Raw genomic sequence first — 25,765 nt, forward strand, 5'->3', positions numbered from 1 at the left:
TAGTGAGTTGGTCAGATGTGCACAGCTGTAAATAAAATTGTGAATGCCGAAGGTATAAGTACAGAAAGATAATGGTATGATTTGTTGATAAACTAAAATAGTAGAACAGTATTGTCACCAGTGATGCAATTTTCAAAGTGGTAAATAACGTTTCAATTATCTCAAACCAAACAAGTCTAATTTTCCTTGGGTTTGTATTCTTGGAATTTTTAGAATATTTAATTTCAATAATAGCAGCGTTGCAAAATATTTGATATTTATATGTACAACGGAATTAAATCCTAGATATAGATATTTATAAAATGATTTGCAACCTGGTTCCTTATTTGTGATAAATATTGGACAAATTTTCATTGTGTGGACACACTATGCCTACCACTGCTAGTAGTGCTACTTAAACATTGTCGTGACCCCATTTTAATGCCACCCACAGATAGCCGTAGTGTCTTCATTGATAAAAAACATTATAGATGTTCATAGTTACCCAAACCATGAATCACCATGTAGTGTAAAACTATAACTGTGTCATGCACAAACCAAATGGAAATTCAGAATAGAGGTTCTGCTTAGATACTTTACAAACATACTATAATTTGTACACACATATGTACCTTTTACATTCTTACCAAGTAGAAATACACATGTGTTTTGCCTAAAAGATTTTTTTTTATCCTACTCTGAATTAAAAGAATCAAAAGAGAAGTGTGAGGTATTTGGGGTCATACTTGGCACTTCAAAGAAAAATTTCATTTTAAAAATATAGTATCTTCTTCCCCTTTGCATGTTCTAAAAATATCTGGTGTACAACCTGGCATATGCTTGGATTCAAACATGCAATTCCAGGAATGGCTTTTATTTTGGAACTGGGTTGTGCGGATAGCCCTTGCTGCATGTGTGGTATGCCAGTCTGATCAATAGCCTGATGAGGCATGTGTGGCCCGCACTGCCCAGCCCTACCATTTTCAACCTAATTAGCAGCTGCTCAAAGATGGGAAACAGGTGCAGATCCAGGGCCAGACCAGGGAAGTCTGCCTGTAATTAACAAGGAAAAAAGGGTCAGATATCGGGAAGAATATCAAATCGGCCCACTGGGGTTAGCATGCTGGCCTCAAAGGCATAGTCACCTGAGATCTTAAGCATGCTAATGTAAATTATGCAAGCTTTCAAACAACGTGGCTGCATAATCAGTTGGCAGAGTCAAAAATGATTTTTTTTTTTTTGGTAATAGACTAGGAAAAAAGGGCATCTACAAAATTAATTTTTTTCTCAACATGTTCTGGATTTCCGTTAAGGGGAATATAATAGAAGGAATAGTGACAATTTCTGGGGGGCAGTTACCAGTTACTTAGAAGAAGTTGTCAACCAATTACAACTCTTCAACAAATAGGTGAAGTCTGGAGGAAAACGTAACGATCCGGCTCTTTAGAGAATTATGTACTTAAAGATATCTGGAAGTAGACTCATTATGCACATGTGGTTATGCATAATATATTGGCTTTGGTCATTGGCAACTTTTTGAATTACTCCATGCAGTGTAGTCTGTTTACGACCAACAGGGATTTGCTAAGGGCCAGGCTAAGCTTAGAGAAGGGGAAAACCCAAAATTCCTGAATAAACAAATGAGGGACAAGGCTGTGTGCCAGATTCAGATTCTGGCTTTAACAGTCAAGTTTTCAGTACCAAGGCATTCTTTCCATTCCAATCAATAGAGTCAAAATCTACCCTAGACTCTGAGAACACTTTACACTCAGTCCTTTTTAGCATTTCACATTGAGGTGCCCTATAAACTATCCCCTGATTGGCACCAAGTTTCCTGAGATAAAAGGGAGTTTTATATTCCTAGTCTAACAATTGGTGGAGGTATCGGTTAATGTAGCCAAATTCATGTTAGGACAAAAACCACCCAGATGCTTACAACAATAAAGGGTTATTTCTTGCTCACAGTGCACGGCTTATGGGTTGGCTTGTGGGCTGACTCCATGTTGCCTTTATTAGATGCCTCCAGGTGAAGGAACAGTCCCTTGCAGGGACATTGCCTGTCTGTGACAGAGGAGACAGCAGGGCAGAGGTTGGGAATGCTCTTTATCCCCTCCACTCATATACCGCTTGATGTGCCACAACATCTCTGAGGCAGGATATATAAGCCTCCGAGGAGGAGCAGTAAATACTTTGAACAAAAATAAAATCACCAACAATGACTTAGACTAAATCTCTATAAATTTTTAGAGTCAATCCTTACTGTGATGTGAATACAGATACTACTTTGTCTAGAACAGGGGTTCTCAAACTCCCTAATGCCACCACCCTTTAATACAATTCCTCATGTTGTGTTATTTTTGTTAATACTTCATAACTGTAATTTTTGCTACTGTTATGAATCATAATGTAAATATCTGATTTTAGGCGACCCCTGTGAAAGGGTCGTTTGGGTCGTAACCCATAGGTTGAGAACTGTTGGTGTAGAAGAATGTGTTTTACTATCAGAAATAATTAGCTGCTACTTTTTTCTTACTATGTGCTATGTGACATTGTAAAGATGTATTTTTTACCCTCATAGCCACCTGAAGGCTTGGGGTTATCATTCTCACTTTATGAGAATCATATCTCAGAGACTCTGAAGGCTCCACAGGAAAGTAAGCACAGTCTGCGGTTCCAACCCAGCTTTATGGTAGAGCACACTCTCCTCATACAGATGCGGGAGGCCTGCCAGGTACCTCATCCCATGAGCGCTTGACATCTGTAGCATTTGTCACATTCTGATTCTGGGGTGACTGGGGATCTGAAAGGATGCCTCTCTGAGGCTGGATGCGGTGGGCTTGTGTACAGTGCGCAGAACATGCAACTTCAGGATTGAGTCAAGATGACTAATGTCTTCCAAGGGTCTCCTTACAGCCAGACCTGTAGGTCAGAGAGTCTCAATACTGCCACCGCTGACATTTTGCATGGGATAGTTCCTTGCTGTGGCCATGTACCAGCAAATTGTTTAATTGTTTAAAGGATGTTTAGGGTACAACTCTGTCCTCTACTTATTAAAGGCCAATAGCAACCTTTTCCCCAACTGTGAAAACCAAAAATGTCTCAAGACTTTACCAAATGTCCTTAGGTTACGTCTTTGTGTATAAAAAAGACATTCCCAGTTAATAATCACTGCTTTACAGTCAAGTGATAAAGTTGGTACAGAATTAAAAATGGCTACTTTACACATAAAATCCAAATTAATCATCTTAGTGTGTGTTGTACAATTTATTCTTAAAACAATATAAACTGATCAATTTATATTTGGGCACTTCCCTAGCTTGTCTGGGGAAAGAGTGATGTGAAAATGAGAGAGGCCAGGCAGAGGTTCAATTAAACCAATTTCTAATTCTGCAGCAATATTGGTACTAAAAAATAGAGAACCATTAGGAAATCTAAGTTTTTTATATGGGCAAAAAAAGATTAAGGGGTGGGTGTGGTTAATGTAACCACATACAGTAAGCAATTTTGAGCAGGATTTGATATTTGGAAAAAAATGAATGCAGTTAATTATTTATCCCTGTCTCTGTATGAGATCAACTCCTATCACCTTTATCCAGAGACATGTTAAAGCTTAAAATGGTTTCAGCTAACCCTGGTCTCACAGATGTAAATCAACAATGTAAATCTAGGGGGGAAAATTAGCTTTCTGAAAACCTTGGGACTGAGATCTGTCAGAAAAATGATAACATGAATCAAAAAAAAAATCTCTTTTTAATCATAGGAACATGAAGAGGAGGATAAGATGAAGAGAGTGAGATGGGAAAGAATGCTGGAAGAAATGAAAGAGGGACTTGGGGCCACAGGCAATGTTACATAACAGCAAGGTTGGCCAATTTGGAGTCACTAATGTTGGGTTCAATCCGTGAGAACACAGGCCAGTTGTGCGTCAGATATTGCATCGTCTGTAGAATGGGGGGAATAATCACTGCCTTCAACATGGGTTATGATAAGAATTAAACAATACGTCATATTTATTCTTATGACATTTTAACAGTTTTAAATGAGCATGTACACTTAATGTAATTTTTCAATCTCCGCCAAATTCTCCTATATATTTTTAATGTAGAAAGCCAGAAAGAAAGTAGACTTTCTGCGTCAGAGGTTCCAATCTACCTAAATTTTACATACGTATTTGATGGTTAAGTTGGGGAGATCAAGTGGGTTTCTGCTAGAGGGTCACACATTGGATAAAGAAGGGAAGCAGCAAGCAAAGAGTAATTGAGGAGCAATATTTTGAACCAGTCAGTTCATTGGGCTTAAAAAAGGCAGAAAAAAAAAAAGAAATGCCATTATGCAATATTGGAGCCTTTAGCCTTACGTTACTGGTTGTGACAAAAGATAAACAAACAAACAAACAAAAAAAACAGAACAAAAACAAAACAGGGAGTGGAGAGGTTTCTGTCTGAGTGCCCTCTAATTCTCTCAGTAAGCTTTGTGTGGTTGACATTAGAACTCTGTCTTTTATTGAATACCTTTTTCTTGTAAAATTCCATAGGAAATTTTATCACAATTGACATAAATGACTTAATAGGACTTGGGCCACTTACCTAATTTTTCCTCCTTAACTTATGATGCTAATTGTGTTTTAAACAGGAGTGCTCTGCAACTTTGTTTTAGAGAGCAAGGACCATGGAATGTTAAAGGTCTACACTTTATTACGGTACTTGCATTAGGAATAGCTTAGTGGGTACGTGTCAATTGATCCTGCATTACATTACTCCAAGTCCCATATTTGGTTAAGACTGCTGTTTTATGTCTGAATTTCCTGCAGTGCTGACTTTTTAACTGCATTATTTTTACTATAAGATGTTCACATTTAATAATTGGGTGATCAAGTAAATAATTCATTTCATCTCTGCTTAACAGATGAAAGTGCTCAAATCTAGGCAGGACATAGGAAGTAAATTTAAGTGAGAACTCTTGTTTGTAATTAATCTTCAATTACTCAACTGCAACAACTCTTACCCTTATGTCCAATAAACAGTCAGCTAACGTGTATCCTTTATAGGGCTGCCATGGTCCCACAGGTGCCCTACATCACACTGCATATTTTTAATGGGAGAGGGAATGGTTCTGTATCTGATAAATTAAAAGTAAATAGAGTAGCATCATTAAACATTTCAGTCAAGTTCAACAGCTGCCCTCAATCCTCCTTTTAAAATTCAGAGGCTCAAAATAGACAGGCTAAGATTTATAAAAATAGATTTGTCTGTCACTTCTAATTTTACATTTTGCAAACAAGTTGTGCTTCAATGAAAATTCGCAGATAGATCGAGCATCTGGCAATAGGAAGATTGTCATGATTTCCATGGTTTGTCGTCAGACTACAAAGGATAATTGGTAAAGATAATCTTTTGTTTGAATAGCCTAAATGATTTTACCTCACTAACCCTGATGACAGATGGTGAGTATAGTTATTATCAACTCATTTTTTACGAGAGGAAGGAGATTGAAGAACCAAAACATTGACTCACTCATTGCTGAAGTGATGTGTCCTCGTAGAATGATCTCCAGCCTAGGGTTGCTAGCCTGGTTTTGCAACTAACTGCCTTTGTAGTCCTCGACCCATTTCTGAGTATTTGGAACTTTACCTACTCTGCTAGGATCCGGCAGAGTGGATTAGACAGTCCCTGCTCAGTGGGTTCTCTGTGGACCAGCAGTACTGGCATCACCTAGAAGCTTATTTAAACTACAGACTCTTAGACCTCACCCCAGAGCTACTAAAACCAGAACATGCATTTGAAAAAGATCTCAGGTAATTCCTATGAATGCTGCCGTCCAAGAAGGTCTACATTTGAGGATCTTAATGATTCCTCACAGTGGTGACACTCTATCAGTTTAAACACAGGGACTGTCCTTTCAAACCCTTGAAGAGGGTCTGGTGTGGAACACATTATGGAATGAACAAACAAAGCACAAGGAAGTTATTCTCACCCAGCCTAACTTCAGAGCCAAGTTGTCCTGACCAGTAGGACCTTGAAATGGCAAAAAATCTTTTTTATAAGTCATACAGGGTTCAGTTGCTTCCTTCACATGAAAGCACCAGCGTCTTGCGCTCTCGTAGCCATTCCCTCCTTTAAACAAATGTATTATTTTATTTTTACATTAAAAAATAGTTGTCCCTAACCTCTTTCTGCGGCTGCTAATTCTGTATGGTACAAACGCCACACCAGTCTGTCCTTTTCCTTGAAGCGGCTTCTCCTCCCCTTTTTCAGGCCACCCGCTCAGGCTTCGCATTACTGCCAGGCCATTTGCACCATCTGCTCATTAAGTGTCAGTTGATGGGAGGACGGAGGACACCTGGTGACCGTGAAGTCAGGCCAGTACACCAAGGGAAATCAGCAAAGTGGTAGAAAAGCACAAAATAAAACAGACTCTGGGAATCCAGAGAGTTGAGTTTCAGAGAAAGTCAAGACAAGTGCAGCCGGTTGAACTTCTGAGGCCCAGAGCAGGCTTTCCATTTTCTGACCTTCTGCTCTGTGAGCACTGCCCTGCAAAGGGAGAGAGATTCCTTAGGAAGCAGCAATCGTATATTTTCTGCTGACCAGATTCTTCCTGCGATGCTAATGGCACACAGTGAGGCTGCTCTGGGCACCTGTTGGAGGGAAGATTGTTCAAAGTTTGAAAGGTTACCTGGATGTCCAAGTTGCTAGGTAGGTCACTGCTTCTAATTCTACAAAGTATTTGTAGTCAACTATTTATCATTTCTGAAAGCAAATTCAGACGGAAAGATCTAGCTATAACTTGCAAAAATATGGCCAGAGGGCTACTCTCTGGAATATCGGGCCTCAGAGAACCACATGAAGAGCCCCAGGCCAAAGTTAGGACACACAATTGTAGCCACATTCCGAGGAGCCTCAGTGGTAAGTCAGGTGTCTTCTCAGCTCTCAGTTTCTGCAAACCAACAGTCACGTGATTAGGTAACGCTTTCAGTTCTTAACAGAAAGCATAAACTGTGTTCTCTTCTCAGCTTAAAATATTCAATTTGATTAAAAGAATCCGACAGTAACGGTGGGGCATGATGATATCTTTGTCTCTGAATCTTAATAGAATCACTTCAAACTTTATCAGTAAACAGTTATTAGAGCCATTTTGGCAGAAGAAGTGTCGTGAGCAAGAGAATAGTCTCTGGGCCAGAGTCCTGGCTTAATAACTTACATCTGTGACCATGTGAAAATTACTTAATATTTTTCTGCCTCAGTTTCCTTATCCCTAAAATGGAATAATGACAAAACGTACCTTGTAGGGTTGTGGTAAAGACTGAATGCATTAATCCGTGTACAGTATAAAGAAACAGAATCTAGCTTACAGTTAACTACGACTCAAGTGTTTCCTATTATTATCGGAGACGTAAGATCCTTCTGAAACTTGTTTTCTTTCATTTTCCCCCACAGGGGGTTAGCAAAGCTAATTAAAGAAACTATTATGATCAGCATTCTGTATGGATCCCCGGACGAAGGGAAAGGTGATAAACCCCTTCCATCTCCCCGTTTCCTGCCAAGTCTTCTTTCCCACTATCTTATTATCTGACCCCCAGCTTCTGTCAGAGAAAATGAGAAAAAAAGAAATCTATCTAATGATTCTTCCCTATCGTGTCTCCTTGTGAACATCTGCTCCATTACCGGTGGATATTGATGTACTGAAGTTTCCCTCGAGCTTGTTCAAACAGGGAATTAACTGTAATTCTCAGTGATGAGAGGGGGCCCAGTTTCAGCCGGTATCTCGCTGCTCTGACTGCAAAGTCCGGGCCCTCACAATGGGTCAAGTCCAGGGTCTCAAACTCTGTAAGGGCCAGTCAGGTAACAGGAAGGAGTGAAGCAAAGTGGAACAAGAAGTGCTATCAGCCTCTTTTCAATTACTCACTAGGTACAGCTACAGACACGTATTGTTCTACTTGGAGAAAAATGATTGTGCGTAGTGATTAACAGCCATTCACAGCCATCTCAGCTGGGGAGGAAAATAACCAATGGTGGAGCCTGTGCAGAACCAGCGTCCACATGTGACCTAAAGCTGGAGCGGCTTCCCAGCTGTGGCAAATTCCTGCCATGTGACCCCCACACTGCTAGGTTTTCTGATTTTTTTTTAAAAGAGAAGGCCAAAAGCTAGATTTAAAAAGAAATTGAATCTAATTGTTTGTGCCCTCATATTAATCCAAAATTAAAAAAAAAAAGGAAAAGAGATACAATGCAAAAAATAAAAAGAATGGGAAAATTCTAGATTTTTAAATATCTGCTGAAAATATTAGCTATCAGCACAAAGGAGGGTAAACAAAACATGTTTACCCGTTGAATCTGACCCATGAAGTCCAATTTGGGGTTAAATTGTGGGTCCTTAGGTAAATCTGTGTTCCATTCAGTAAGTTATTAAGGCCCCTACAGTGGTCTAGCATGGGAGGCTGGGTACCCAGGGGAAAGGAGAGCTATTTGAGTCTTATTTGGGAGATGAGAGTCTCTCATGTGAGGCATTGAAATATTTTTTACTTTGAAATAATTTCAAACCTACAGAGAAATCACAGAAGTATTGCAAAGATTTCCTACATACCATTCAACCAGCTTTCCAAATACGTTGAATATTTTACTTTCTCATTATCTTTGTCTTGTTCTTTCTATATTTCTTTTCCTCCTGTTTCTTTCTCTATCAATCTATTTATCTATATATTTTTTTTCCTGAAACAGTTGATCAATCAGTGTCCTCCTTTTATTTCCAAATGGTTTAGTATATTTTCTAAGAACAAAAAATTCCCTCTTACACAGCACAGGGCAGATCAGAAAATGAACAGTAACAGGGTATTATTCTCTGATCTGTGATGTTTACTTAAATTGCACTCTCCACTTTCTTCCTAGCAAAAGAAAAACATGTGTGGTCTAACCAGGAAAACAGCATCACTGCATTTTGTGGTCGTGACTCATTAGCGCCCTTTTTACTGTAGTTTTTTTTTTTTTTTTTTTTTGCTAAGAGGAACCAGTTATTCTTTATCTTTATCAGAAAAGGCAAATCTATTGTGTCTGTCATAACATTACCATTTCAGAATACAGGCTATTCCTCAATATTTTAGAAGAGAACAGATTGTCCTTCAGTTTGGTTTTATTTCCTATTTGTCAATGGCAGTTTCAGACTGTGAAAATCAACCACGAAGGAATCTCAGCAGGAGCAGCAACAGGTGACTGTGCCTTTCTCGGTATAAGAGAAAGACTCAATGAAAGTATCTGTGAAAGACTGATAGTTGCTTTGGAGAGAGAGGCATTTACCACACACATGCTTGCTCTCCAAGCCAGCATTTTGCTATTTTTGCTTTTTTAGCATGTTATTAAACGCTGCTGTCCAAATTCTCCCCTCGCTCCTCTTTACCCATTTCTTCTTTTAATGGTGAAATACTCAGACCCTTTGGATCCATGTGGTGTTGAATCGCAGGACTCACAATTGCCACAGTACTCAGAAACTTTACATATGAGGGAAACAGCAGGCCAAGGATTATATAGAATATGGAGATGCCTAACCGCACCATCCTCACTTCCAATATGTGTAGAAAAAATAACTCCTTGCATTTACAAAATTGTGAAAAAATTCTAAAACTGTATCCTATTTAATACCTGCTTTTTGTAAGAGAGATAGATTATAGGAAAGACTTTAAAAATGTTAGTACAGAATAGTTCTGGGTTGAAATTCTAGCCTTACCCCTCGGGACAATCATTCTGTGGAAATACTTTATGAACCCTAAAAATCTGAGCAGCTTCAGAGAGCAGTAGGCGGGCACAGGCTGTTAAGTTTGCAGGCCTTACTTGAAGCCCCAGGTTTACCACACAATATTTATGGAATCTTGGAAAATCCGCTTTCTGGAGCTCAGTTTCCTCAGTTGTAAAATGGAGGATTATCTTGCCAGACTCAAAGGATTGACAAGGTAAAAGAAAAGGATTTAGCTCAGTGTAGCTGGTCGAGAGTATATGCCCCATAAACGTGGATTTTCTTCAATATTCCTTTTTCTCCAGGCACTCTCTAGAGTTGACATACTACTTCTTACAAAGTCCATTGAGAGGAATTTCATTATGCAGTAATACTTCAAGAGATTTGGAAAAAAAGTGGCACAGGGAGTTTTTGATAATTTTAGCCATTTGATAGGCGTGCTATCCTTCCCGTCCTAAAATTATGAAAACATGTAATAATGACTGGGAAGTTTACACCTGAATATTCCTCATTAAAACAAAATAGGCGCAGAATTAAATTTGTAGTCACAAACCTCTGGATCTTGATTTTGTGCAGAAATTCCCTCTTTGTAATTTAACAGTTTGTTGCAATTTGAACTTAAGAATTACTCTAATGGGGTAGGTGAAAAAAGTCTTTCATATACTGAACAGAGAAGATTATCTGGGACTGCAGACCATGGTCCTGTGCAGAGGAGACTGTGACTCTTTCATTGTTGTGACTTTTGGGGAGAGGGTTGGCTCCAAGCCCAGTGGCATAAACATCAGCTTTGTCCACTTCTTATTCTTGCAGGTATAAGACGCCATAGGCCAGGTAAAGTTGAAATGACCTTGCATTTTTATTTTCTAACTTCTAATGACAGTTACCTTATATAAGTAGGATTTTATGGATTTTTTGGATAATATATAGATTTTCTTTCCATTCATAAAAGAATGGTTTATCCAAAACAGGATGGGAGGAGGGAAGTTATACATTAGATGACTAGGTACTTCTTCATTCACCTTTTTTTAATTTGTCTTTTAAAATTTAACTCATGAAAAGCATCACTTGTCATCTTAAACCTAAGCCCTTTCTAGCGAGAAAGGGGGGATTTCACTGAGACAAAACGAGCAGACTGGACCAGGCATATGGTCATGCTGCCTTTGAGGACTTACGTCAGACATTAAAATTACTGTTATGGTTAGACCTGAACAAATTGGTGAAGAGGGTAAAACCACCAACAGGCAGCAATTCCCCAGCCACTGCCACTGATCCCCTTCTGTGCCCATCTCTTCCAGGCTGTCCAGGGCTCTTCATGGCAGGCACCTTTTCAGGATTCAGACTTTAACTGACTTTTGTGTAAGGACACATGTGGTCCGGGCCTTATGCTCTGATGCCTCTATTTAGAGAATTGAAGATTCATTTTTATAAACCCCTTGATGGTAAGGTGTCTGTTTCCAGTGATCTAAGTTTGGTGACCTTCTTCAGGGAAGGAGGTCATGGTTATGAGCAACATAAAAAATCTGGTGTTATAAATTGATCTGGCGATTATAAATCGATCTGCAATAAGCTGTCTAGTGCAAGTGTCCTTATGGTAGAAGGACATACATTTGAGGAGTGGCTATTTTTGTGTTAGAGAGGAGTTCTAAAAGGCTCCCCATGTAGATAGAAGGTTTTGCTCCTCCCTTTCGCACTGACCAGCATCTGCAGTCCTCTGTATGTCTTGACTCAACTCTCTCTCCTCACTGGAGGAGCAGGTGGTCTCTCTCTCCTTGCAGGAGGAGCAGGTAGTCATGTAGCACAGGCTTCCCATTTTAAAGATGGGTAAAACCAAGACCTGGAGAAGCAAAGTGAGATGCTCAATGTTATGGAAAAAAATAGATATAAAATTTGAGACTCTTGATCTTGGTCTAGTGTACTTTCTCCCGTGCAGCTTTTCAGAGCTAAAACAAATTTGGGTTCAATTGATGAAGTAATCACAGGCACTTTTGAATTAATAATTATGATAATGTGATCGTTTTATTTTTTTTATTGTTGGGGATTCATTGAGGGTACAAAGAACCAGGTTACATTGATTCCATTTGTTAGGTAAAGTCCCTTTTTTGAATTGTGTCCCACCCCCTCAAAGATGTGTCACACACCATGACCTCCCACTCCCCTCCCTCCTCCCTCTCTCTGCTCTTCCTTTCTCTTACCCCCCAATGGGTACTAGGTCATTAATTGTTCTCATATCAAAATTGAGTACATTGGATTCTTGCTTCTCCATTCTTGTGTTGCTTTACTAAGAAGAATGTCTTTCATTTCCATCCACGTTAATATAAAAATGTAAAGTCTCCATCGTTTTTAATGACTGAATAGTATTTCATGGTATACATATACCACAGCTTGTTAATCCATTCCTGGGTTGATGGGTATTTAGGCTGTTTCCACATTTTGGCCATTATAAATTGATTTGCAATAAGCAGTCTAGTGCAAGTGTCTTTATGGTAAAAGGGTTTGTTTCTTTTGTGTAGATGCCCGATAGAGGGATTACAGGATCAAATGGGAGGTCTAGTTTGAGTTCTTTGAGGGTTCTCCAGACTTCCTTCCAAAAAGGTTGTATTAGTTTGCAGTCCCACCAGCAGTGTAAAATGGTTCCCTTCTCTCCACATCCACACCAGCATCTGAAGTTTTGAGATTTTGTGATGTGGGAATGTGATAATTTTATTAGCTAAATCATATAGTGCTTACCATGTACAGGGTATTGTTCTAAATGCCTAACAGGTATTCATGCATCTAACACTTAAATCAACATTGAAAACTGAATCAGCATTTAAAATTTTTCCCTAATGATAAATACAAAATTTAGATTTTTTTTATTGATGGGAAAAGGAATTGTTTGCACCACATTAGCTCTGTTTGGTTTTGTTTGGTTAAAAAGTTCTGGGTAGTTTCCTCCTATAACCTAGTGCTTTTAGCGCCTTCATTGTATATTAGGAGAGTATTTTTAGGAGGCATCTGACTGCTTTTGGGTCAAGGCTGAACGTGGCTTTTTCTCGCAATGTTTACATTTGTACTGAAGTGGTGTGGACTCATACGAGTAGGTAAAGTTTGTTGCTGGAGGCGATATGATGCAATTGCTTAAAATCTTACTCAGTTCAGATGCTTAATGGTCTTCAGTGGCATTTAACTCCTGTTTTATGTTCATTTGTATTCAAGTACTAGAAGACAGGAGTTTAGCTAGCTTCCTAGGGTGACTTTCTGCCTGATATTATTGTTTGAACCACATTTCAAATAAAGGGGAGAAGGAAAAAAGTGTATAGGAGACAGTGTCGTTTGCTACCCACTAAATGTTCAGGAAGTCTTTTTTTTTTTTTTTCCTGACATGAAACTGAGATAAGATTCACCTAAAAGGTGTGGCTTTTTATGTGAAATCAATGTAGAATCTCCTGTGAGTGTTTGACATTGAATATGATTGGCTGAAGGGTCTCGCTATTGGTTTCATGTTGTGATTTTTTTTAAAAGTCCAAGCACCATGCTTGACACTTAGTTAATGCTAATTGCTTTAAGTACAATGGATCAAATAGATGAGGACTTAAGGAAAGAACTCAAATATGGAAGAGTTTTAGGAAGGGGTTGTTTCGAGAAAGGGGATATAGGTCATGTTGGGAGATGCAAAGCTAGGCTCCGCTGAACATAAAAAAAAAGATATATAATTATTTAGAGTAGGGAAGGAGCAGAGGAAAGGATCAAACTAGAAATGTCCACTCTGTAAATGAAAATTTAATGTTGTTATTTGCACTCCATTCCTCAATTCTGAATAGCAAGAATTATCAATCAATTGGAGAAGTTTTTTCCCAAATGAATTGAAATACAGGGTCAGATGCTTTTTCTTATGTCCCCTAGAATCCTTTATGAATCATGTCATGTGGCCACTGCCAACTAAGTAGCATTAACATATGATTTGATATCCATTTGTCATTACAGTAGAAGGCTAAAAATATTGTAACATTAAGGACATGCCACCTCTGTGGTAAGAGAGTGAAAGTTTCATATATACCTAGAAGAAGTTCTGTGAAATGCAGTTACCAGAGGAAGAGGAAATCCCAGGAGGGAAAAAATAGATCTTACAAACTCAACCGGGGTGGGCATGGCTGGATGAATGAATGAATAGATAATGAGAGGTACATCTGAATTAGTCAGAATGTCTGTATTCCCCTCATGGCATTTCCTTCATTTTTAAACAACCTTAGGCAAGCCCCATATGTCAGATTATTTACTAGCAAAGCAAAGATGGGAAAGTGGCAATATCCTGATAATTCAGGCAAAACCTCTACTTCTGTTTAGAGTACAGAAAACACCACTGGGAAAGAGAATTATACATAAAAATGTGGTTTTCTTTTATAACAGCATGCTATTATCATCTTTATGAGTTTAGATCATGTCTTTTACTTAGGAAAGTAAGTGGAATTCCATTGATGTTTATAAACTATTACTGAAACTATGATGCAATATAAATTTGCATTAAAATCCAAAACACATGTCAGGAGACCTGAGCCCTTATTTCTACGTTATTGGAATAAGCTGAATGTCAGTCACAGTTTGACGAAAGTTTAACAAAGAATGAAGAATTTCTTCTATTTATGTTAAAGAACAAAATATTCAACCTTCGTTTTTTATTATTTTATTTTATTTTTTATTTCAAAAAATTGGGGGAATACAGGTGTATTTTGCTACCTGGATAAACTGTGTCATTCCAAAGTCAGGGTTTTCAAAGTACCTGTCACCAGAAGAGCGTACCTTGTATTTAATCAGTAGATTTTTGTCTATCATTCTTCTGTCACTCTCCCCTTCTTGGTCTCCAGGGACCATTGCTCCTCTTTTGACCAAATATGTGTGTTCTTCATCTTGCTCCTGTTTTTAAGTGAGAACAAGTTGTGTCTGTTCTTCCTCTCCTGAGATACTTCACTTAGGATAACGGTCTCCATTATTTTATATTTTTATAAAGTTATTTAGAGTTACGCTGACATAGTTTTTGCCAAATACCTTCAAGAACTTCCTTTCATGGGGCCCACAGTTTTACTTCTCTTGTCCTTACTTGAGCTTATCTTTATACATCTTCGCTTCCTTTGAACTATTTTCTGTAGATTAAAAATAAACAATATTACATATATTTTCTTTTATTCTTTGTCTTTTTTGCCTCTTCTTCAAAATTTCAAATGATAAGGGAGCACAAAGGTTTTTGTGACGTGGACGCTCTGTGTGATGCTGGAGTCGGGGACTGCAGTGTGCCTGCCTTCAGGGCATGCTCATCATACCCACCAGGGAAGTGTGCACCCCTCACTCCTTCTTGGTTTCCAATGTCCTTTGTGTCTTTTTGTGACCATGGGTACCTATTTTTTCACTCTCACTTATGAATGAGAAGATGTGGTGTTTGTTTTTCCATTTCTGAGATACTTCACTTTTGATAATGGTCTCCAGTTCCATCCAAGTCACTGCAGATGACATTATTATTTTTTTCTTTTTGTGGCTGCATTTTCCTTATTCACTCATGAACTGATGCGTACGTAGGTTGGTATCTTCACGATTGCAAAGTGTGCTTCCATAAACATTCTAGTGCAGGTGTCTTTTTGATAAAAAATTTCTTTTCTTTTGGGTATATTACATTCATTTTAGTTGTTAAAAATTAAAAATATGTAAAAGTCTTCTACTCAAAGTAACCACTGTTAACCTTTTGGTGACATATACCCTTTAAAAACCTAGAAGATAATGCTTATTTATCTTTTTTACTCTTTTGTAAAATGACTACTTTTTCACCCAGTATATTGTAATATTCTTTGTATATCAATACATTTGTTTTTACATAAAATGACAGATTTATCATTTTTCGTAGGTGTATAGTGTTCCATCACATAGGTTTAACACAAGTTATTTAATTCTTACTTATGGATATAACATTGGCTTTCAAGTTTTGCTATAATATAAATAAATGAGGTAATATTCTTAAAGCTAAATCTTTGTATCTGTTTGAGATTTGTCCCAGATTTACTTGGAATTAACCTTGAAAATACTATTGCAGGGAAAATGATATGCATATTGTTAAAATTTTGGCTGTAGTTTACTCAATTGCCTTTCAGAAAGGTTGTAGGTGCTCTTACTCTAAATAGTTGTGTGTGGCAGGCAGTCCGAGGACCCTTGTCATCAGTTGGTATTAGTCTTTTTTCTTCGTTTATTTTTCATCTTTATCAATTTGATAAATGTGCTTTTGTACTTGATTTCAATTTTTTATTTTACATTTTAGTGGTCAATTTGAACATAATGTATTTTGGCCATTTGCATTTCTTGGTTATGCATTATTCTTACTATTATCATCTCTCCTCTAAGTATTGTCTATTTCTCATTGATTAAAGATTAATTCTGTTTATTAAACATACAAATTCCCTGGACTGTATAAATTTCAAAATTTTAGTAGATTTCAAATTCTTTATATTAAAATTTTGAAAAAGAATGAAAATTTTAATTCTCACTAATCACTAATTACCACTAATAACTGCTTTCTTAATTGGTTCTTAGGTCAATGACCACTAGCAAAAATATTGAACATGGCAAATATTACTGTGAACCACACTGTTAGTAGTCTTTCTTTATTGGTAATGAACTGAACTATGTACCCGAGAGTAAAACTTTATCCAAAAATAAAATTGAATCAATTGCCTGTACCCTTTAGCTAACAACATGCTCATCTTTACTTCATTATCCAAATATTTTAGACTAAAGTATATTTATTTCCTGGGCTTTTTTCTCCTATTTTTTGATTTGCTATGTAATTTTTTCAAGTCCGCATGGCCTTATGTTTCTATGGACACAGACAGAGTATGATGATCTGAGGACCTCACCTGTGGATGAAACAAATATCAGAGATCAAAGTGGTTTTGTCTTTTGGGCTCATTTCCAGGGTCAAGTGCAGGATTTCGGTAGGTCTTCCTGAAGAATGGTCTGGAGAGGAGGTGGGAGTGCAGCCTTTCGCCAGCTCTGCAGTAAAGTACCGTCTGAACCTGACCCCGTGCTTAAGAATCAGCACACTACATCGCAATTCTGCACCAAGCTCAAATCTCGGAGCTTCGTCTTTGATTCCGTTAGTACAGTGGGATGGATATTCATATCTTTATAGACATGTCGCCTTCCCACCCCTAATTTTTTTCCTCATGGTGTTTGGTGTTGGAGTGAAGGGCGAAGGCCACATTTGAACATAAGTCAGGTTTTTCTATTTTATGTGGGGGAAAGCCGGGGGCATTCGCAGAACTTAAAACAGAAATCAAACCTTTAAAGGTCGACTGTATGTGTCCTGCCACTCATATTCTCTCTGGCTTCTAACTTTCCTTAGGCTTAAAATATATCTGGAGCTGCTAGTTCCTTTGTTCTTTGGAGAGTTCATTTCTTATTCTTTCAAAAATACTGATTTTTTTTTTTTTTTTTTTTTTAAGGAAGGGCAACAAACAAAATAAAGTTTTTGTTGATCATGGTTTCAGAGGCTTGTTGCTTACAACTCAGTGAAACCGAACAGGGCCTGCTGTTATTTCAGTGAGCTCACTCTGCACCCTAACCCCACAGGGTTCTCAGGGGTAGAGGTTGCTGTACCGGGTTGACTGCTGGCTATGAATTTAGGAGGGATTGGGATAGGAGAGGGGGTGGCTGGTTCATTTGAAAAGAAGTTAGATAAGAAAATATACCTGGAAAAATTGCTAATTTAATATTTTCTAGTATCTGCTTTTATAAAAAATCTTTATACTAAAATCTACAAATTTGGTATAACATTTTTACCTAATCTAGTACCTCTCAGTGGTTGTTGTATCAGTATAACTGTTAATAGCCCAGAAGTTTAAAGTACTTAAAATAATTGGTTGGGTATCAGAAATGCTATTTAGAGAACTCTGCCTTATTCAGAAGGTATCATGCAAAAAAGTTAATTCTTAACTGTTTTCTTATTCTACACTGTATGTTGAGACTTATTATTTATATAATTATTTCACTTCAATATGTAACTGATAAGACATCTCAGACCATGCTAAGGGAAAAATACTATAACAAAGTGACTACATTTTCTTCATGAAATAGATTTTATGCTTTAATTTTAGACAACAAGTTCTGATTAATGTTTTTGCTGTATTCAATTGCTAAGACAAATACATATTTCTCACTCCTGCACATTAATAAGTTTTTCCTTATTTGCCCATAGATTTCCCTCTCTCTTTGTATCACTGTATCCCCCACTCTTAGTCTTGCTTGTTGTCAAGACCCCACCTTTCTCCCAAATTCATCATCTGTGTCTAGGAAAGGCTATGAGCCCAAACACACAACACCCTTATCATCATCCTGAGCTCAGAGTCTAAGAAAAGACTTTCCTTAATTCTCTCTCAGTGCAACTGCTAGTGCCTCAGTTGGAAATAACTGCTTCTCTTTTTATTTTTCTCTCAAACATTTTGAAACTTAAATAGTTATCATGGTTATTTCTCTACTGTATTGGAGTTTGGTCATCAATTCAATAGTAGAACCCTTCTTGTTACTTGTGTTCTGAACTGATTGTGTTGACACAGTAGGGTGAGGAGGATATAAAATATCATAATTATTTTGACAAAGCTGATATTGTCGGTAAGTAGGGTTCCTAATATAGAGTTCCAGAACCAGACAGTGACCCGGTAAAAATCACCCTTAAATAGACAAACACTGTTATGGGCCATCTCTGCCAGGGGCAGAGTAACATGACAATGAACTTACACCAAGCTTTAAAATATACAAGGGAGAGGAGCTGAGTTCCCACAGAAAAGGACAAGAAAGGGAGTGGGCTATATGACTAGTTTGTCCTTTCAGACTGGCCAGATGTGGGGCTTACAGCACATCTGGAGAGGGAAGTGGTGTTTTTATCCCAACAAACTGTGTTTCCCCACCAGTGTTTCCCTTTTAAATTTAATCCTTCAGAGTAGCTAAAACACATGAGACATTTGCTAAATATTTATTAAATATATTTATTCAGAAATAAACTCATTTCAGGGAATTGATTCAAAACAAAGTAAAGGGAACAAGCAAATACCTCATAAGTAGTAGATTGTACTTTTTTAACGGTATTTATAGTGTCAAGATGAAACCTTCAATTATTAGATTCAGACATTTTCAGAATTTTTAGTTACTGAGGAAAAGCAATGAATGTATCTTCAATGGTTCTCAGGGTGGACAGGTGTGGTGGCACATGCTACTCAGGAGGCCGAGATGGGAGGATCACTTGAGCCAGGGAATTTGAGGTTGCATTGAGCTATGATTGTGCCACTGCACTGCAGCTGGGTGATAAAGCAAGACATTGCCTCATAAAGAAAAAGAAAAAGTTCTCAGTGAATATGATAGCAATAAAAATTTCAAGACCCTATAGGCTAAATCACTTGATGAAGGCCTGCAAAGACCTCAGAGTGACTCAAAGAGCTTTCTGGAAACTGTGAAACATTTTATGACATTATGAATTGAAATATGGGTATGGTAGAGAAAAAGAAAGTTAGAAAGAAAAATGTAGGAAATAGAGAAACTTTGGCAACTTAGCCTGAGAATGTGTGATGCTGTTTTAGTCATATATTTTAAATATTCTTAATTAACCTATGTCTCCATCCACCGAGCATATGATTGTCAGTCTTTGCTGATAATGGAACATCTGTTGACTTGGTTAGGAAAGCAGCCCTTCATTTGATAGGGGATACAGTCTGATTATTTTCTAACAGCAAAGTTTGCCTTAGGGTTCACTGTTAATTAATTGCATCTAAATATTAACTGACATCCATTTTAGGGTGTGAGCAAAACTCCTCTCCAGGGCACATCCTCTGTGGAAAACTTAATATTTCCATTATGAAAACCAAAAGGATGAAATACTTTTAGAAATATGGCTGTTGAGTGCATAAGAGGGGGTAAACCTCTCCCACAAATCAGGGAAGAAGAGACAGACTAAGATAATCAGCTCCAGGGACAGGGTGAGTTAGAAAGCAGATTCAAAGAAATTGAATCAAAGAAGGAAGGAGAGATGGTAGGTTTGCTGAGGAGTCTTCTTGATTTAGAGCTGTAGAGTCCAGATAGTGCAGGGAATTGTGATGGAGAAGGGAATTCTTTTTTTTGGAGACAAAGTATCTCTTTGTCCTCCTGAGTAGAGTGCTATAGCTCACAGCAACCTCAAACTACAGGAGAATTCTTAAAAGAACTTTACCTGGAAATGCTTCTGTTCATGGGGAAATGATTGTAAGAATAACTAACAGCTGATAGTCTTGGTCTGTAGAATAAAAGTGTATCAAGTCTGTTTTTCTTTTATTTCTAGAGAACAGACTTTGGTTGGGAGATCAAGTTACAAAGTAATGTAAACCATTTGCCACCTGTTTAAGAACCAAATAATATGTTTGATTTGATGCTATAATTTCTTATTTTTTAGAATTAGTGGTTTTTATCATGGGGAAACCATTCAAGATGGATTTTTTTTCTTTTTCTGGCCATCTTTGTGAAAATTCAGACCATCTGGGTTAACTATTTGCTCTGAAAAATTTGTAGCCAGGATGATAAAACTGTAAACCTTTACTATTTGGTTCAGGAAAATGAACACTCATTTAACTAGGCAAAAATTATGTTTATCAGGGTAAATAGCTGTCTACACAGGATAGGAGTTTGCTGGACGAGGAACATATTATCAGGGCAAAAGTTAGCTGATCAAGGTTTGTGTCAAAACCCTTGCCTACTATGTCACAAACTTTGCCCAGTCCTAACTAGTGGCCTCTTAAAAGACCCATTTTAAAGTACTTGAGGCTAGACCCCTAATCTTTTACAAAACCCCTTAAATTTTTTTCCTCTTTTTGGGTGCTAAAAGACTTGGTGATCTTTTTAAAGAATAGAAAGCTCAAATAATTGAGCTTATTATATATGTAGGTTGGACATCCATGTGGACACGAAGCACTTTCTGGATGCCACCCAGATTATGGATTTTAATTTACACGAAATTTGACACTCAAGTTGTAAATGAGATTGAACAGTAGGGCAACTACAGTGAAGAAACAACAGAAATGATACAGTTGAATAATCAGAGCCTCAGGGAAGCAGATTTCGAGACATCAGAAGAAAACTAATGTTCTGGGTGTAGGACTAGCAATCAATAAGGAATCTCTTTTTTTTTGACTTTCAGGTCTAGGTGTTCTAAGGAAATCAGATTCCCTTCAAGTTTCCAAAGAGGAATCCAGGTTCTGGTTAGGGTATAAGAATAGATACAATACGGTAAATATTTATCTTATTTTATATTCTATGAGGGGATCAGATAGTATAGGAGAAAGGTTTAAGAACAGTCACATACTGGGTCTTTCTAAAAAAGTGAAGAACAGAATAGGGTTTGTCAATAACTCAGTAACTGGACCTTGGGCTTCGAACTCTTCTATTTCTGAATCTTTAACATAGATTTCAAGTTTTCTAATGACTTGCTATTTATTTCTCATGGCCTCAGTTCTTCAGTCCCATCATACTTGTGATTTTATATGATTAATATCTTGGTTTTTCTTTTTTTTGACAGTCTTGAATTTTTCTTTAACCTAGGATACATTGCTTTTAACCTTCTCCCCTATTTTTCAACTTCTTTTCTCTATTATTTTTCCATCTTAGTGAAATCTGGTTCTAGGGGACTCCTACTGACTGCCTCTTCACCCTCTATATCTGGGTACCAATTCCTCTGATTACTAGAGAATAATCACCACATACAAATCCATAATCTTCAATATCCATTGGGCCATTAACACTGCCTCAGAAGTTTTCTATGGGTTCTTATAAGCACTGCCTCATCAATTGAAAACATGCTCAATTATTTTCAATTAGAAAAACCCAAACTTTCTTAACTTATGCTCTTCCCTTTCTCCCACCACTTTCCCTTTCTTCTTGAGCTACACATATCTTTAATTTCTCGTTTTTTGCTTACTTCTCACTCTCTGCCTTCTAGCTATTCCCCCTGAAATGCTGCTGGAACGAGTCTGGCAAAGGGCACCTAAGGGCTTGCATGGCTATCTTCATCAGACATTGTTCATCTTGATTCATTTGTTTGAGCTGTGGTATTTATTATTATTGAACAAGGAAAGCTTCAGAGAAAGGTAAGGCAGACACGTTAGGCAAGGAAAGACCCCACAAAGAGAGAAAGGGCATGGTGGAGTTTCAGGATGTTCTGGATACTATCAAAACATTTTAATTAGTGCACAATGTTTCCATAGAATACTAGAAAGAAGGGAGAAAAAGGAATATGTTTGATGTGAGTATGTTGGCTTTAGATTGTTGGAAAAGCCCCTGAGTTTTAAGATAAGGAATTCAGATTTTATGCCACAGTTATCAGGGCCCACTGAACCTATTCGAAAAGAGAATAATACATGGTAAAAAGTGTTCGTTATCCTTCCTCTGCCACAGAGAGTAGGCTTAAACCTGTGCTTGCAGTATCAGTATTAGAATCAAAGTCTTGGCAGTTAAGGAGAGTAGCATAAAAAATACTTTTGTTTTGAGCTTGAGGCCTGCTGGAAATTTCAGTGGAAACCCGGGAAGGCATTTAAAAATTCAAGACTAGCCTTGGAGAGAGGGCGGTGTAGACACACAGATTAGAAATTTATTTCTGAAGAAGTGGATGTCGAAGATTTCATCATGATCTCTGTCTGGCTAAGCAAATATCCTCTAGATAGCGCCTTTCTTCCTTTCAATTTATGCTTTTTTGGCTCTCAGAGAATTCCTTGCAGTACATTTGTACAAAGTTCCATTTTATCTTACATTTAAAACTGTTGTCATTCATAGTCAATACTGTTTTGTTACACTGATAGGTTCTTTGTGACTCATGGGTAAGGCACATTTTTCCTTTTGACAGTTGGCTTGCAATTTTTTCTGTATATGCTGAATTGCTTTCTTGCTCTTGCAAATATATTCAACATCACAGTTCTTCCACATGACAGGCTGAGAAGGCTTTGGCAGATTCCAACCTCAGGAAGAAATAATGTCTGTCTCTATAGTACTATCAAGAGATTCATGTATATATGCCGGGAGACACCTTTGCAGTCACAGAGAACTTCCATGAAGCGAGGGGCATATGATGTGATATTCTATGATGTCATTTTACTCTAATGAATAATTGAGCATTAGCTGATTGTTAAAGAGTCTAAAATCGGATCCTTTACCCGTTTTACATGATTCCACAGACACAAAGTTAAACGAGGGGGTGGTGACTCAGATTTGAGTTTGGTGTGTATAGATAGACATTGGTATGCAAGCATTAATGACCAAATATCAAGTTTCTGATGTAGATAAGCAGTTAGATAAAATCTTCTGGAATGATTGAAAAAGCATATGAAGTCTATGACGGTTTGATAGTTTTAAACTATTTTCGTTACCTTTCACTGAGAGAGACTGACCGTCCTTCGGTACTCTTCGACCTCTTCATTTGAAATTCATCATGATTACGCTACATAATATCATATTTGCCTTTGAATGTTCTATTTATTAAAAGCTTTCTCAGTGTTCATTCTGAGAAACTTGTTTAAATTTGCCTAATGCATGAGTATACCATAATCTATGTAATATATTTTTCTATTTAATATCTTTAAGATGTCTATTATTGCGAGCTCCTCAGGCATAGGGCCAGATCTTCCTTGGTATCCTTCCCATTTGTGCACCTCACACACAATGGTTCATATGCAGTAGCTCCACAATAAATGTGCTTTTTGTATTAGAATATTAGAATATTCCAACTGAGCTCAGGTCATCCTCTTGACTTCCTCATGTTATCTACCGATGACATTTTCTGTGTTTGTGTATATTTCTCTGCTAAATTTCATACCTGGACTTTGGAGAATCAGTGTTGACACTATCTAATGTTATAGTATCATTTTGAATTATTTCAGTTTCTAGGGAAAAATCAGATACGTTGTTTCACCTTTATTTTCATTTACAGAAATTCCAATAATACTCTGTGCTATAAATCCAAGAAGTTCTCATCCTGGGCTGAGAAGCAAATTTTCTACAGATCTTAGTATTGTTTCTGAGTAGCCATATCAGATATGTCTAGTGAAGAGCACTTTGGTGTCTGAGTGTATAGTAGAATTGCTCTAGCTATGTGCTTATAGACCCACACTGTCATGACATCTCAGATCATACCTTTTTTTTTTTTTTTTTTGTAGTGTTGTGCCTAGCCTTTCAAGGCAGAGTTTCTCCCTAAAAATGAAATTTGTTAGAGTAGAATGAATATTATGCTGGAAAGTCTAGAACAGTCATTTTCAGACTTTGCTTCCCAGACCAGTAGTACCAGTATCAACAGGTTTTAAAGATATAAATACTCTGGCCCTACCCCAGATCTATGGAATGAGAAAGTTTAGGAATAGACCAGCAATTTTTTGTTTTAATAAGCCCCCTGGGTAATTCTGATGAAATGAAAAGTTTGAGAACTGCTGGTCTGGAGAGAAGGTGATCTCATAAAGAGATGTCCAACTTTGAGACTATGTGAGTCAGAGCAGCAGTCCCCAACTTTTTTGGCACCAGGGACCAGTTTCATGGAAGACAATTTTTCCATGGACAGGGGGTTGGGGGGATGGGACCGGAGGCAGAGTTCAGGTGATGATGTAGTGTGTCCTGGTCCCTAATAGGCTGTAGACTGGTACCAGTCTGTGGCAGGAGGTTGGGAACTCCAGATTTAGAGGGCTTGGTTCCTATTTTCATCTCTATGAATTGACACTCATTTTTCTCACCTGTTAAATGAGAAGTTTGCAGTAGGTTATAGTTAATATACCTTATTAACTCTAAACTCTGTCTGTAAGGATGCTTCCCTAGCCTAGCTATTGAGGAGAAGGCTTTCTGTAGTTACGCCGTGGTTATGGTATAGTACATTTCTGGTTTCCCTGCCCTTACCTGATTTTCTATTCAAAGTAAGATTAATCTGACTGAAACAAAATAACTTTATATATTGACATATGATCTATTCTTACACTTCAGCGGTCTTTTGAAGTGGGAGGCTTACTATAGCTGTTTGCCCCATATCAACATACCTAGTTGCAACCTATCAATCCAAGACCTTCTGGCAAGTGATGCTTATGAAATTGATCTCTTACTATTCTTCTTGTATCAATATTTTATCAGTGAACATAGCAGAAGTGAGTAGGACAGGATAGCATTGGATATCTTGTAGACTTAGCATATCACACATGAAAGTTTATAAACCATAGGCACAAATGCCTAAAATGAATTGTAATGATTAAATCAAAGTCTTATATTTTATAGTTCTAAAATAAATATGGGTGTTCTTCCAGTCATATAAGCATAAAAATTTTTGAATGTTCAAAGAATTCATCTCTCTTCTTTATCCCAGCGATCATTGAATACTATCAATACAATGAATCTTATAAATTAGTTCTCCTTTATTTCCTCTACATTACCTATGGTGTTGCCCTTGACTTTAGAATCTGTATGCAACTCTGGTAACTCATAGCTCTACTGTAACAAAGACTCCATAATGGCTCGTGGCTACATCCTTCTCAGGTCCTAGTGGGAGACCCTAAAAAAGGCTTGACTGTAGAGAAGAGACATTTTGTATAAACCATCTTCCCCCAGCAAAATTGAGAGTTTAAACTTCTCTTCCAAGAAGGCCATGTTAGTTTGTAATCCCACCAAGAGTGTATAGAATTCCTCTCACTCCACATCCATGCCAACATCTTCAGTTTTGGGATTTCATGGAGTGAGCTGTTCTTTCTGGGAAAGAAGTATGGAGAATCCTCAAAGAGCTAAAAGTAGACCTTCCGTTTGATCCTGAAATCCCTTTACTAGGTAGATACCCTGAAAAAAAATCATTTTACCATAAGGACATTTGCCATGAAGGTTTTTTTGTAGCTCAACCCACAATCACTAAGCTGTGGAAACAACCCATAAACTATTGTGTATGTATACCATGGAAAAATGGAGACTTCACATCTTTTGCATTTCCCTGGATGGATTATGGAGAGTATCCTCCTAAGTGTTCCAAGCATGGAAAAGCAAGCATCCAATGTACTCAATACTAATAAGAAACTAGTAGATGAAC

Source organism: Otolemur garnettii, unplaced genomic scaffold (assembly GCF_000181295.1).
Source record: "Otolemur garnettii isolate 467f Iridium unplaced genomic scaffold, OtoGar3 scaffold00269, whole genome shotgun sequence".
Taxonomy (NCBI): Eukaryota; Metazoa; Chordata; class Mammalia; order Primates; family Galagidae; genus Otolemur; species Otolemur garnettii.